The sequence below is a fragment of the Panthera leo genome, chromosome D3, assembly GCF_018350215.1.
Source record: "Panthera leo isolate Ple1 chromosome D3, P.leo_Ple1_pat1.1, whole genome shotgun sequence".
NCBI lineage: Eukaryota > Metazoa > Chordata > Mammalia > Carnivora > Felidae > Panthera > Panthera leo.
In genome coordinates, this window is record NC_056690.1 from 1,281,004 (window position 1) to 1,293,839 (window position 12,836).

Below are 12,836 nucleotides of genomic sequence, written 5' to 3' on the forward strand. Positions count from 1 at the left end.
GTTCCGGGGGATTTCGCAGGGGAGTCTGTGTTGATTTTAGTTTCTTCTCTCCGTGTTCCCACTAATGGTCTTTTCAGCACTGCCATTATTCTGCGCTTGTGTTTTCTGCCAAGATAAACTCATTCGCAGGCTCATTAACCCCCCTGCTATTCTGGGCTTATTGGATGGGATGTCCTGCAGTTTAGGGGCCCTGGGGGATTGAGGGCGCTGAATCGGAGCTCGGTGGTGGCATTAATGCCAGTCCTCCAGGGACTAGAACATGCTTCCCACCCAGCACGCGGGCTGGGACTGAGCCCCAAATCTCATCACCAGAGCCAGGCCTCGGTGAGAGTCTTCTGTCTCGCGGCTGTCCTGTGGAGGTAGAGACCACGTTTCCTACCCCCTGCACACACGCCCAGTAGAGGGCAGAGGGCGATGCGTGGGGCTGCTCTGCCCAAGTCAGGGCGGATTTACTGCTCTCCAGGGAAGGAGCCTGGACTCTTGCACAGTCCGTGAGGGGTCCAAGCGTAGGTAGGAAGATCCACAGGGATCTTTGGGTCAAAGGAGAGAGTCTTGTCGATCCTTAGGATGTGACCTGATCAGACTGCAGGGGCTTGATCTCCTTCTCTCTGGCCTCGGTTTCTCCCCCGTTAAGTAAAGGTGTCGTAACAAGGTCATTCAAATACTGAACGTCCAGTGGTCATGCTGTGCTGGACACCAGTGTCCCTGCCTGCACAGAGCTCATGGTCTACGGGAGTTCCACACTGAACAAATCATCCCAGTAAACAAATACGTCATTACGAATTGCGATGCGTGCTAGAGCGGGAATCAGGCGAGCCCCCCAAGGAAGTGTAAACGGAAGGGTGGACACGGAGAGGCTGTGAACACGCTTCCCGGGCAGCGACGTTTCAGCGGAGGCCTAAAGCACGAGCACAAATGAGCCTGGGGAGGAGAGGGTGGCTCGGGTCACAAGAAGGGCACCTGCAAAGGCTCTGAGGCAGCAGGCAAAGGTTGGTGTGGCTGGAACGAGAGAGGGAGGGGTGAAAACATGTCTTGAGAGAAAAGCAGGAACCCGAGCATGAAGGACCCTCTTGGATGACGCACTCCCGGGACAGTCCTGTGGGCACCTGTGGACATGGCATGAATGGCCAGAGTGGCCCCTTTCAGTCCCTAAATCGTCACAGCTTGGATGCTAAATTATTTGGCTGAGAATTGAGTGTGTGTGTTGTGTGTGCACATGTGCGTGCAGGGCGTGTGACGGGTGGCCATTTTTAAAATAGCCAAGCAGAAGGGTGTGTGGGTTGTGGACTGGGAAGGGTCCCTCAGGAAGACCCCGGTCACTGCACTCCCCTCAGTTAGCTGCTGGAGAGAAGCTCAAACACAAAGGTTTTTGACGATTCACTTAAATCAGGTGAGGCCGGGGTGCCCGGGGGGGCTGTCAGTTAAGCATCTGATTCGATTTCGGCTCAGGTCATGATCTCACAGTTCTGTGGGTTCGAAGCCCGAGTCAGGCTCTGCACGGAGTGCGGAGCTGGCTTGGGATTCTCTCTCTCTCTCTCTTTCAAAATAAACAATAAAATAAAACTTAAAAAAAAAAAAAATCAGGCGAGACGGAACCACAGGCTTGGCTTTGAGAACTATGTTTTGAGAGAGGCACGGTGGGTCTGCCTGCTCCCACAAGCGCCACGGTGACCCCCGTGCCCCGTAACGAAGGGTCGCTGTCTCTGTGTCTGGGGCAGCCTGAGGCGGCGGGACGTTCCGGGGTCTGGTTGGTGGGTGGAACGCGGCCGCCCAGGCCTGGACAACGTGAGGCCCTGGGTGGCGAGGACGGCGCCAGCTGGGCAACCCCACCCTCCCCGGCAGCGCCACCCTGGTCAGGAGGGTGGAGCCGGGACCCTTCCCTGGGACCCTGTGCTGGGGCCCGCTCTCCCCCTTCAGGGTCTCAGGGCGGGGACAGAAGTGACAGCACAGCTCGACGCTGCTTCCGAGAACGAGGGAGGATGGACTTGCAGCATTTTCCGGAACCCAGGGGCTGGCCCAGGGGAGAGCTGGGGCCCGGGGCCCCAGGACGCCTGTCTGCTGTCCCCCTCCGTCTCTGCCGGCTGCCAGCACCAGTCTTCGGGGACGCCTGAGCTGTGGCAACTGTGGGATCGCCACACTCACTTTGCTGCTCTGTCAGGGACTCCGGCTGTGGTCCCCCTGCCAGCACGGCCCTCACACACTCTCGACACAGAGGACGTTCCCATGTGACCTCACGCAATGTTGCCAACATTTTAGTTCCCTATTACAGCGATTCGTTGTAAGATGTTTGAAAATGGGTAAAAGTAGGGAGGAAATAAAATTAAAAGCCTTGTACACAAATGTACCGACGTATCTGGTGTCAAAAGATCTTGTGTAAAAGCCTTGTACACATATCTGTGTTGACAGCTCGGAGCCTGGAGCCGCTTCAGATTCTGTGTCTCCCTCTCTGCCTCTCTTTCTCTCTCTCTCAAAAATAAATAAACATTAAAAAATTATTTTTTTTAAGTAGGCTCCACACCTAACATGGGGCTTGAACTCACAACTCTGAGGTCATGAGCTGAGCTGAGACCAAGAGTCAGATGCTTAACCGACTGAGCCACCCAGGTGTCCCTTAAAATTATTTTTAATTGGGGCAAAATACACGTAATATAAATTTACCATCTTCACTGTTTTCAAGCATGTGGTCTAGCGGTATTACATGAATTCACGTGTTGGGGACTGTCACCACCAGAACTCTTGTCATCTTGCAAGAACTCTGGAACTCTGTCCCCTTTAAACATGGACGCCCCAAGCCCGGCGCCCACCACCTATGCTCTGTCTCCGTGAGTCTGACAGCTAGAGTGCTTTGCAGAAGTGGAATCACATAGTCCTTCCATTTCCGTGACTGGTTTATTTCACTCAGCGTCGCATCCCCATCCCTCGTCCACGCTGTAGCGGGTGTTAGAGTCTCCCTCCCTTTTAAGGCGGAATAATGTCTCACTGCACGAACAGACCGGTTTTGCTCATCCGTTCGCCTATCGGTGCACACTGGGGCTGCTTTCACTCTTAACTACTGGGAACAGTGTTGTTCTGAGCATGGCTGTGCAAACGTCTGCCCTAGTCCCTCACGCTGGGTGAGCCCACGCCAGACACTCGGCCAGCGTGGAGAACGAGAGGCAGCTGTGTGGCCTGTTGGCCTCCTTCAGCCCACACGCATCCCCACTCAGCAGCATCCCCAGGGAACATCCCCAGCTTTGGGGTTTCAAAGTCGACCACTGAAACCCACATCGGAAGGGGGATCAAGAGGCATCCAGGGCAAGGCTTTCACGATGGCCATGAGAAATCAGCCAGGTTTGACCTCTGGCCACACACGGCCCCAGCCATGACATCTCCACCCCATGTCCCCGTCTTGCCCTGACTCAGCTCTCCGTGGAGGACCCTGTTCTGCACCTTGCTCCCTGAGCCCCACACGCCTCCCGGGCTCTGACCCCGCCCCAGCCGCATTCCTGAGAAACCCAAGGGCAGTGGCTGTGCAGGCTTCCTGAAGAGCTACGGCGTCTTGAAGGGGAGGTCAACACGAGGGTGTGCCACTCACTGTGACCTCCATGACAGTGGAGACACCTCTTCTCTCCAAGTGGCCGGATCACCCCAGGTCAGTCTGCCCCACAGCTCCTGGGAGAGGCGCTCCAGCCCCACACCCACCACCCAGAGAGGCAGAGACCGCCAGATGCTGAGCTCAAGACCCACGTGCCCCCCCTGGAGGGGGCCCAATCAGAGGGGTGCCCATCAAAGAGGCTTCACCAGAACCTCGAGCAAGGGAGACACTCGTGTGCCGCATCACCCCGTCTCAGCTGCCTGCTGCCTCCCCCAGAATGTTCTTCCACCCCAGCAGGTCAGCAGTGCAGGCTCCGTGTTAGGGGAGGGTGGTGACTTGGACCCTCCTGGCCTTGATGTCCAAGCTCTGGGGGGCCAGAGATGACCCCGTGCAGCCAGGAGGTTTGGGAGCAATGTCAGCAGAGGTGAGGGTGAGGTATGGTTGCCTGATTGAAGCAAATCAAGGACGTGCAATTAAATTTGCACTGTAAGCTAATAACGCATTTGTTAGTACACAAATGTTCTGTGACATTTTTAGGACATATTTATAATAAAAATAAGCTTCCGGGAATTCGAATGTAAATGGAAGTCATGTGCTCCATCTGGCAGCCCCAAAAAGTTCCCCATCCCTGCACCCCCGCTCGCTGTTCACTTTTATTCCCAAGAGCAGCAGAGGAGATGACAGCTGGGAGACAGAGCAGCCTGATCTGGAGTTGGAACTTGAATCTAAACCTTAATCCTGATTGGAAATTCTCTCAAAAGGACTGTTTTAAACCCAAGTGATTGGGTTCCCTTGAAGAAAATCAACAAAGGTAAAAATCATGATGACCAAATTAAGGGGGAAAATGGGACTTTTAGAGACTACACAATCGATTACAGAGGGAGGAGAGTAATTGTCTTCTGCACGTGTGAGGGGGGCCGTGCATCTCAAACACGTTTGTCTCCAGCTCTCAGGGAAAGCGGGGGCCACCCAGCTTTGGGAGACTCTGGGTTCCAGAAAAGGGAGCTCGGCTGCCCCTCTGAACGCTGTCACGGCCACAGGCCAGGCTATCTCCGCCACTGAGGAAGCCAGAGGGGTGACGTTGCATGTAAATCATCCAGCAGCCTGCACTGGGGCTGGGCACGGAGCTCGCCCAGTGGCAGCCACTCCCACCCAACCTCTGGGGCCCCCAGGAAGAACAAAGGGGCCTTTGTCTTCCCTGAGCCCAGACACAGCGGGAGAGCGCCGGAGCCCCATGCTAGGGCCATCTGGACAAGGACAAAGGGGGAACACGTGCCTGACCAGTGGGGGCCCACCTTCCCTTCACAAAGGGCCTAGAATTTACATCACTCACAGGATCTCCAGGGACATGTCTCAGAGAGGTCTGGAAGAAAACACCCTTACACCTGTCTCCCTGGACTGAATGCGCCACCTGGCTGGGCTAGAAGTTGACTTGTGAAATAAATTCTCAAGTCACCCTGGAAATAGAACTATTACAGACCAGTGTGTATTTGGAGGTTAAAATTATTCCCTTTTAAATGTAATCCCCTGTTGATGCTACTAATGAAAAACTGATTAAAGACTTAATTAGAAGAAATGAAACAACAAATATTTAGAAAAAATTCAGGAGGCCCACAGTTAGGTATCTGTGTCAGTGCGTGCAGGAAGAAATTAAGTGCAGAGATGAAGCGGGGGAAAGGAACAACCGTAATAATGTGCACCATAATTTATGTCACTTGTCTTGGTATTCCTTCACTTTTTCTTGTTTATGTTTTTAATTCTGTACTGAACTATGACGGAGAGCAAAGTGCCCGAGTCCTAAGTTAACCGCCTGGTGAATGGTCACGAAGTGAACACAGCTGGACAACCAGCACCGGATCACGACACAGCTCAGCAGCCCCCCGGCTTCTTCCCCAAGTGAAAAGTGGACAGTCCTTGACGTTTGCTGGCCTTCACTCCTTGACATTAGCCCCTCCGATGACCTTCACCCTCACCCCACCTCCTACGATCTTGCCATCCTGAATAATCTCTCCACCTCCGGCGTCTTGCTGGCCACGACTCCACTTGGGACCCTTCACTCACATGATGCAGTGCCCTCAGTCCAGAGTCTCCGGCCACGTGGTCCGCATGAGAACATCAGGGCCGCCGCGTTCTCACTGTCCACATTCCCCTGTGCCCGCACTGCCCAGTCACCTTGGATCCAGTGCTCATCCAACAGCATCAGCTCCCCTGCACAACCCCCCCCCACCTCCACGCTGTCACCAGGCAAAACAGAACTTGATTTAAACCAACGCCCCACTGAACGTGCACCTGCCCCAGAGCCAAGCGTGGCTGCAGGAGAAGCGCGCTCTGTGCTCACTGGTCTCGTAAAATCAAGTCTTTGGGTCTCAAACTGCGCCACTGCACCGCTCTGGCAAAGTGCATTTCCATCCTCAAAAATCATGCTTTCCCTTTGCCTTCTGTCCTCAAGCTCACCTTCTCCTTCCGTTCTCAGCTGATCACCTGGCCTCCTATTTCATGGAGGAAACAGTTTGTCCGCAGCTTCTCCCCTCCACCGAGCTCCAATCTACCCACCGGTGCACCCATGCCCTCCACCTGCTCTCCCTGCAATGTTTGGTGTGTGCTTCCACTCGCAGCACCCATACCCTCACTCACACGTGGGGCCTCACCTGTCCTGCTCCTCCCAAACCCTCCTCCGGTAACCCTCCCCTCCACTGCACTGGTGTCAGCTTCTCCCTCTCTTCTGGATCTGTCCTCCGAGTGCACAAACACACCTCCTTGCCCGCCATCTTAAAAATGCTAACACTCTCCTGGATGTCTCCTCTGTCTCCAGCTCCCACCCTACTTCCCACGGCTTCCCGGAAAGCTGTCGATGGTGACTGTCTCTGTATCCTCACCTCCCTCTCCGGCCAAGTGCCTAATCCCCACGCCACCGCTGAAACCGCTCTTGTCAAGGCCACCAGGGACCCCTATGTTACCAAACCAACGGTTTCCTAGTCGCCGGCCTACTGCGTTTAACAGAGTCCCACTCAGCTGGCCAGTCTCCTGAACATGCCCGTCACCTGGCTTCCCCGCTAACTCACCACCCGTGCTCTACCTACCCCTCAGGCTCAGTCTTCGCTCGCTCCTAATCCTTTGTTGATTTCTCAGTGTCAACGTGCTCCAAGAACTCGGTCCTAGATCTCTTGACTTTCCTTTCCACACACCTGGAAATTGCCGGTCTCAGGCAGTGAGCATCACCCATATCCCAGCGGCCCCTGCACTTGTTTCGTTTCAGTCCTAACCTCAGTCCAGAGTTTCCTGATGACACAGGGCCTCCTCAATGTCACGCCACCATTTCCAGCAGGAAACTCCATACTGAATCACACCTGTCCCGATTGGAAAGTGCCCCTTCTTGTTAGCAGCTTCCCATGAAAATACCGCCTATTAAGTACTTCAGTATCGCTCCTGACATCCCGAACCTAACATGGCCAACGCCTAACTCTACCCTCCACACAGGTCCTCTTCCAGCCTGCATCTCAGCAAAACGACGCCACCCCCAAGTTGCTTGAATTCAGAATTCTGCTCACTCCCAGGCTTTCTCCCACCTTGCTCTCCCTGCTGCCGCCCCCACATCCCACCCAGTCCTGCTCAATCTACTCCCAAAATACGCACTTCCAGATGCTTCCAGCATCCATTTCTCCCGGTCTCCCTTGCTACCCCATTCCCATCACTGCCACCTGCTGCCTGGACTGCAGCACCACCTCCAGAATCGCTCCCAGTGCACTGACCGGCCAAATCTCGATCTCTCATTGCAACTTGATCACAACAGCTCTGCTGTCCTCTGAACTCATTCTGCGCACCCCCCCCCCCCCGCCTTGGCTCACTTCCAGGCACAATGGCTGCGACTGAAAGGCTTCGCTTTGCTTGAGAAAGTCTGAACAATTCTGCACATTGCCCTAAAAATCACTTGGTTGGTTGTTGTCACTGTCCCTGACACTTGGGGCAGTGTTTCTCTGCGAAGCCTCGTACAACGACGGGAGGGAACGCCCTGGGCTGATAGGTGTGGGTCCCACCGCAGGCCAGGACTCGCCCTCCCCACCATTCCGGACAAACCCCCTTGACCACGTATCTCGATCCTCCTTCCTTGCCCTCCGGTCCAGGACCAAACTGCGGATGCCCGGCACCCCCGTTTGCTTCTCTCCCGTGTCTCTTCATTCTCAAGCCATCCACGTCCCAATGCCGCTTGGTGTCCCTGGCCTGTGCTCACATGACATCACCGGCAAGGCGGTTTTGCCCTCTCCCCTCTTCCCCCGCCTGCGGCGCCTGCCCGGCCGGTGACCCCCACTCCGCCACCCTCTCTCCTTGGGCGCAAGCCGCCCGGGCTCTCCAACACCCGAAGTGGCCACCGGCCTGACCAGGCCCCCTTTCAGAGCGCAGCCCTAGGACCTGCTGTCCCCCCCACGGCCCCTCCCCATCACCCCGGGCTCGCCTCCCCTGGCGCCTTCCCACCTGGGGCTGGACGGGCCGTGGAGTGGGCCCTCAAAGCGTCCTCGCTCAGAGCCGCACGTCTCCCCTCACGTCCCGTATCAGCTGTCGGATGCCGTCTGTCCGAGCTGCACGTCCCACCTCCGTGTCACCCGTCCATGTGTTTTCTCAGAGCCCTGCAGCCCACCTCACGTCCCGGGTCCCCATGTCCAACGGTCCATTGTATCCGCACGTCAATGTCCCTGAGCCGCACGTCGGAGGGTCACCACCTGTTACCTTCTCAGGTCGCACATCACATCCAGAGTCACACGTCTGTGGCCGCCATCTAGGGGAGCTGCAGGGCGCACGTCCTCTGTCCCCGCCGACCGCGTCCACAGCCCCAGTGGCTCCTCCTCCCGAGCCCCACGCCCTCCCGAGTCCTGGGCTCCACCGGAGCGCGGGCAGCGCGGGCTGGAGGCCACACGAGCCCGTGGCCGGGCCGTGCCCGCAGGCGCGGGGTGCAGGGCCCCCAGGGAGCCCCCGGCCACCCACCAGCCCACGCTTGACGGCCCGGCCTTTTCCCTGCAGACCCTGGCCCCGGAGTGTCGCAGAGAGACCCGCTGGGGCCTTGTCGGGACGCGCGGTGGGGACCTCGGCCTTGCTGGACGGGACTCCCGCGGGCCCTGGGCTCGGGCAACAGCTGTGGGGATCCTGAGGCGGGGCGGGGTGGGCCCAGGCAGTGAGGGCTCCTGGACCCCGCCGACGTGCACGGTGGACCACACCAAGTCCACGACCTGAGCGCCTGCTTGAGGGCGCCCCTCCCCGGGAATCCTCGTGCCCAGCGACCACCGGTGTCCCAGACCCCAGTTCGCCATGAGGCTGAGCCCTGACCTGCACGCAGTCCCTTCTGTACAGGTTTCTCCCTAGGGGGGTCTCAGCCAGGGGTCCAGGCAGCCTGGGGGACAAGCAGCTCTGCTGTGTCCTCGTCAGGGGATCAGGCCGGGGTCTGAGCTTCTCTGTGAGCTCCTGCTTTCCCAGGACAGGAGCTCAGCCAGCCAGGAGAGAGGGTGCGAAAAGCCAGCGTCCGGTGTCCTGCCCTGCGACTGCCCAGTGCCCAGCCCTCTCTGGTAACAGTCCCTGATGGGGACCACCTCGGACCTGCTGCCTGGCCTGGCCAATCGGAGCCCGGTTCTCAGACTCTCGTGATTGGCTCAGAGTATGCCTAGGACTCACGTCCATCCAAGCAGAGCCCCGGGAGCTGCGTGGCCGGTCCCAGAGGGAGCCTCTAGACTGTGGGATCTGAACCTGGGCAGGTGGCCTAGAGGTGGGGTGGCCATCTGCCCGGGTGCCCCGTTATGTAAAGTAAGACAGGGGTTGCGTTTATGTAAGTTAGTATGGTGTGGGGGGGGGGGGGTGAGGGGGCTATCATTACATAAACTTATGCAGAGACTGGTGTTACGTAAACTAATAGAGAGACTGTTAGACAGACTACCGCAGGGGCTGCCTTTATAAACTGATACAGGAATTGCTGTATAAACACAGGGACTGTCACCATATAAACTAATACACTGGGTGCCTTTACATAAACTAACACAAGGACTGTTCTTAACTAGCACAGCAGCCACCTTCAGGGAGCAGCTGGCATTATATAAACCAACACAAAGATGAAGCCATAAAACGGACAGAGAAAACTGTCCATGGATCTAACTTTTTGAAGTCCTGGATCGTGTTCAGTCAGACGAGTCGGTAAATCTCCTACTTTCTCTAGGCCAGTCTGCCCTGGGTTTTCCGTCTCTCACACCCGGAGGGGCCTGGCACGATACGCTCCAAAGTCCTCCAGGCACTGCCTCTACGTCTCCCTGTGTCTCTTACCCACAGCCCCCTGCCTGGGCCAGCTCACGGTCCAGAGGACAGCACGCTGGGGGGAACAGCCCGAAGATCTGTGGCTTCAGGAGCACTGCCAGGTTGACCACATGTCCTCACAGAGAGATGCCCGGCACTCGGCGGCTCTTGGAATCGGTCCTGAGCCGAGCTCAAACCATCTTGCTTAGTGTGCAAAAAGGAAGAGCGTGCCGGGCAGGTTCCCGCTAAAACGGGCTGGGGATAAATCGTTTCTCTGCAAGAGAGGCATCCTTCCTAATGCAAAAAGCATGAGTTAGAGGGAACTGGGCCCGGGGCATTACTGTCCCGAGGTGGCGGTGGGGGAGGGGGAGGGGAGCCTGGGTCACGGGCCATCCAGGTGTGGAGAAGTTTCCACAGCAAACAGTCACTCTGGCAGAGGAGCTGCCTGGGAGGACCGGTCGAGGCTCTCCGGACACCGTGACCACACACACTCCAGACTCCACCAGAGCCATCGATACTCCTTCCCGATAAGCGTAACTCCCCCGGGGAACCAGGGCCACCTGTCGTGAACTCGGCGTTTCTCCCAGCTTTTACCCTGAAACCGAACAGAGGCGTCCGTCCTCTTCCGGCCGCGGCCGCGCTTCTCCGAAAGGCACGGTGCCACGTACCGCAGCTCCAGGAGCACAGCCAGGCTGAGCCTGTTTTCCGTCGGGTGGATCTGTCCACCGCGCAAACAGGTGGCTGGTGTCCGGGCCTGAGGCTGGCTCAGACCTACACACCTAGTCTGGTTAGGGATGAGCGGGGCCAGGGAACGAGGCGCCACCGTGTCCGACGCTCCTGTCGTGACGCGGCTGCCCTCCTGAAGTCCTAGCGTGGGTGGCACTTCTGTAGGAGGCGCACGTGGCTTCCCGTCGACACGGCAGCAGTCACTCACACCCTCTGTTCTTTTCCCTAACACAGTAACTGAAGAACCGCTAAGAGCTCGGTGCCCTGCTGGGCAGCGGTCTGTGCAACGGAGAGGCTCTGTGACTATGGCCCAACGTCTCCCCAGCCCTGTGACAGCAGCACGTGAAGGAAGCTTTTCTCACCTAAGGAGCAGGAAGGTGATACCACCGGGGCAGGGAGTACCCACCAGACTAGTTTTCCCCGTAGCATCTACATTAGGTTTCACTGTCCATCCAAGCAGCCATTCAGTGAACGTTAGTAGCACGTACCGTGTACCAGGCCCTGGGCTAGCTAGGTACGGTCCGTGATCGGATGGTGGCCCCACAGAGAGCCATGGAAATAGACCCAATGGTCAGAACTCCTGGTTTCAGGTGACAGGGTGACAGCAACACAATTCCAGGGGCGCCTGGGTGGCTCAGTCGGGTAAGCGTCTGCCTTTGGCTCAGGTCATGATCTCACGGTTCGCGGCTTCGAGCCCCGCCTCGGGCTCTGTGCTGACAGCTAGGAGTCTGGACCCTGCTTTGGATTCTGTGTCTTCCTCTCTCTCTGTCCCTCCCCTGCTCATACTCTCTCTCTCAAAAATAAATAAACATTAAAGAAAAAAAAAAAAAAAGAAACAGAACTCCAAATGCCGGAAGTCAAGGGCATTTGTTGGTCAAGGCCCACGAGGATGGGTGCTGAGCTGGCTGTTCTCTGGGCGCCCCTCATGTTCCACTCGTCATCCTTCCTGCCCTGATCTGTCCAGGGAGGCCCACGTCTGCCTGAACGCAGCAGTTCCTCACCTTCTGGTTGACTCAGCCAGCTGAGGGAGTCGGAGGAGACTGGAGGACAGAAAGAGAGGGAAGTTGAGGCATTTCTCCTCTTTCCTGCTGGCCTGTGGCTCTGGCAGAGGCTGCACTTCTCGAAGGTCACAGATCTGCCTGCCGCCGCTCTCCCGGGGCTACACCGCTCCCTGGCCCCCAGAAACCTTGCTCTTCCCTTGTCACGCAGACGGGACCAGGATAAAGACTCCCGGCTGTCGCGAGGCCCAGGGCTGCTCTGGCAGTACGCGGGTCACCTTCACTTGCCTGCACCCCTGACAACTCTGGACTCTTCGGTTGTCCGTGTCGGGTTGCCATCCGGTCCCTCCCGGATCCCACCTGAGTCAGGTGTGCCATCACACTACGGGAGGCAGAGAGGCGTGAGCTTCGGGAGCAGCAGACACCAGACAACTGAACATCCTCTCGTCCCCTCACTCCCGGCTCCAGCTCCGTTCTGTCCCATGATGGGCCAGCCTCTCCAGGTGGTGGGAAACGTGGGGGTCCACAGACCCTGAGCCTCATGCCATCGGGCCACGGCCACTACAGAAATACACGCCGTGTGTGTTCCACCTTGGAAAATATCAAGGAAGTGCTCCGACTGCTTTGGTCCATCTTGAACCCCAACAGGTATGGGGTCAGTGCTTCTCGGGGGTCACTGAATGCTTGTCAATGTTAACGTGTGAGTCAGATCGACACTATTGCTTCCCCGATGTCCTCTCACCGTTCCGGAGAAGGAGCCAGAGACTGCTGACTCTCGGGCTCCAATTCTTTCTTCATTAAATCCAAGAGCAATGTACCAAGCAGGCAGAACCACTTAAATGAGCAACTGGAAACACACCTGGGGGTCGGGTTTCTAGATCGTCACCCCAGATCTGGGCCCAGGTGTCTGGCTGTGTCTGGGCCCTTTCAGGGACCGCCGCTCCACGAACAGGCTCAGGTGTCTGGCTGCACAAATAATGATGCTTGTTCAGGAAAATGAGACGAATGCCTGAATGCTGGGAACGCGTGACTGCATTCCCGGGGCTGTATCTTTGGGACGATCCTGTCTTTATCTGACATTCAGGTGGACCACTGTTCCTAGAACTGAAAGGCAAGTGAGAGGTGACTGTGCAGGAAAATCACTCACAGGGACAGAGGCCTGGTCCTCCCGCACAGTCGGGACTGACGTACGTGTGCCCCTCTGAGGACTGCGCGTTCACAAATGGCTCAGCCGGACGACACTGCTCGGCAAGACGGGCCGCGCGGCCCAG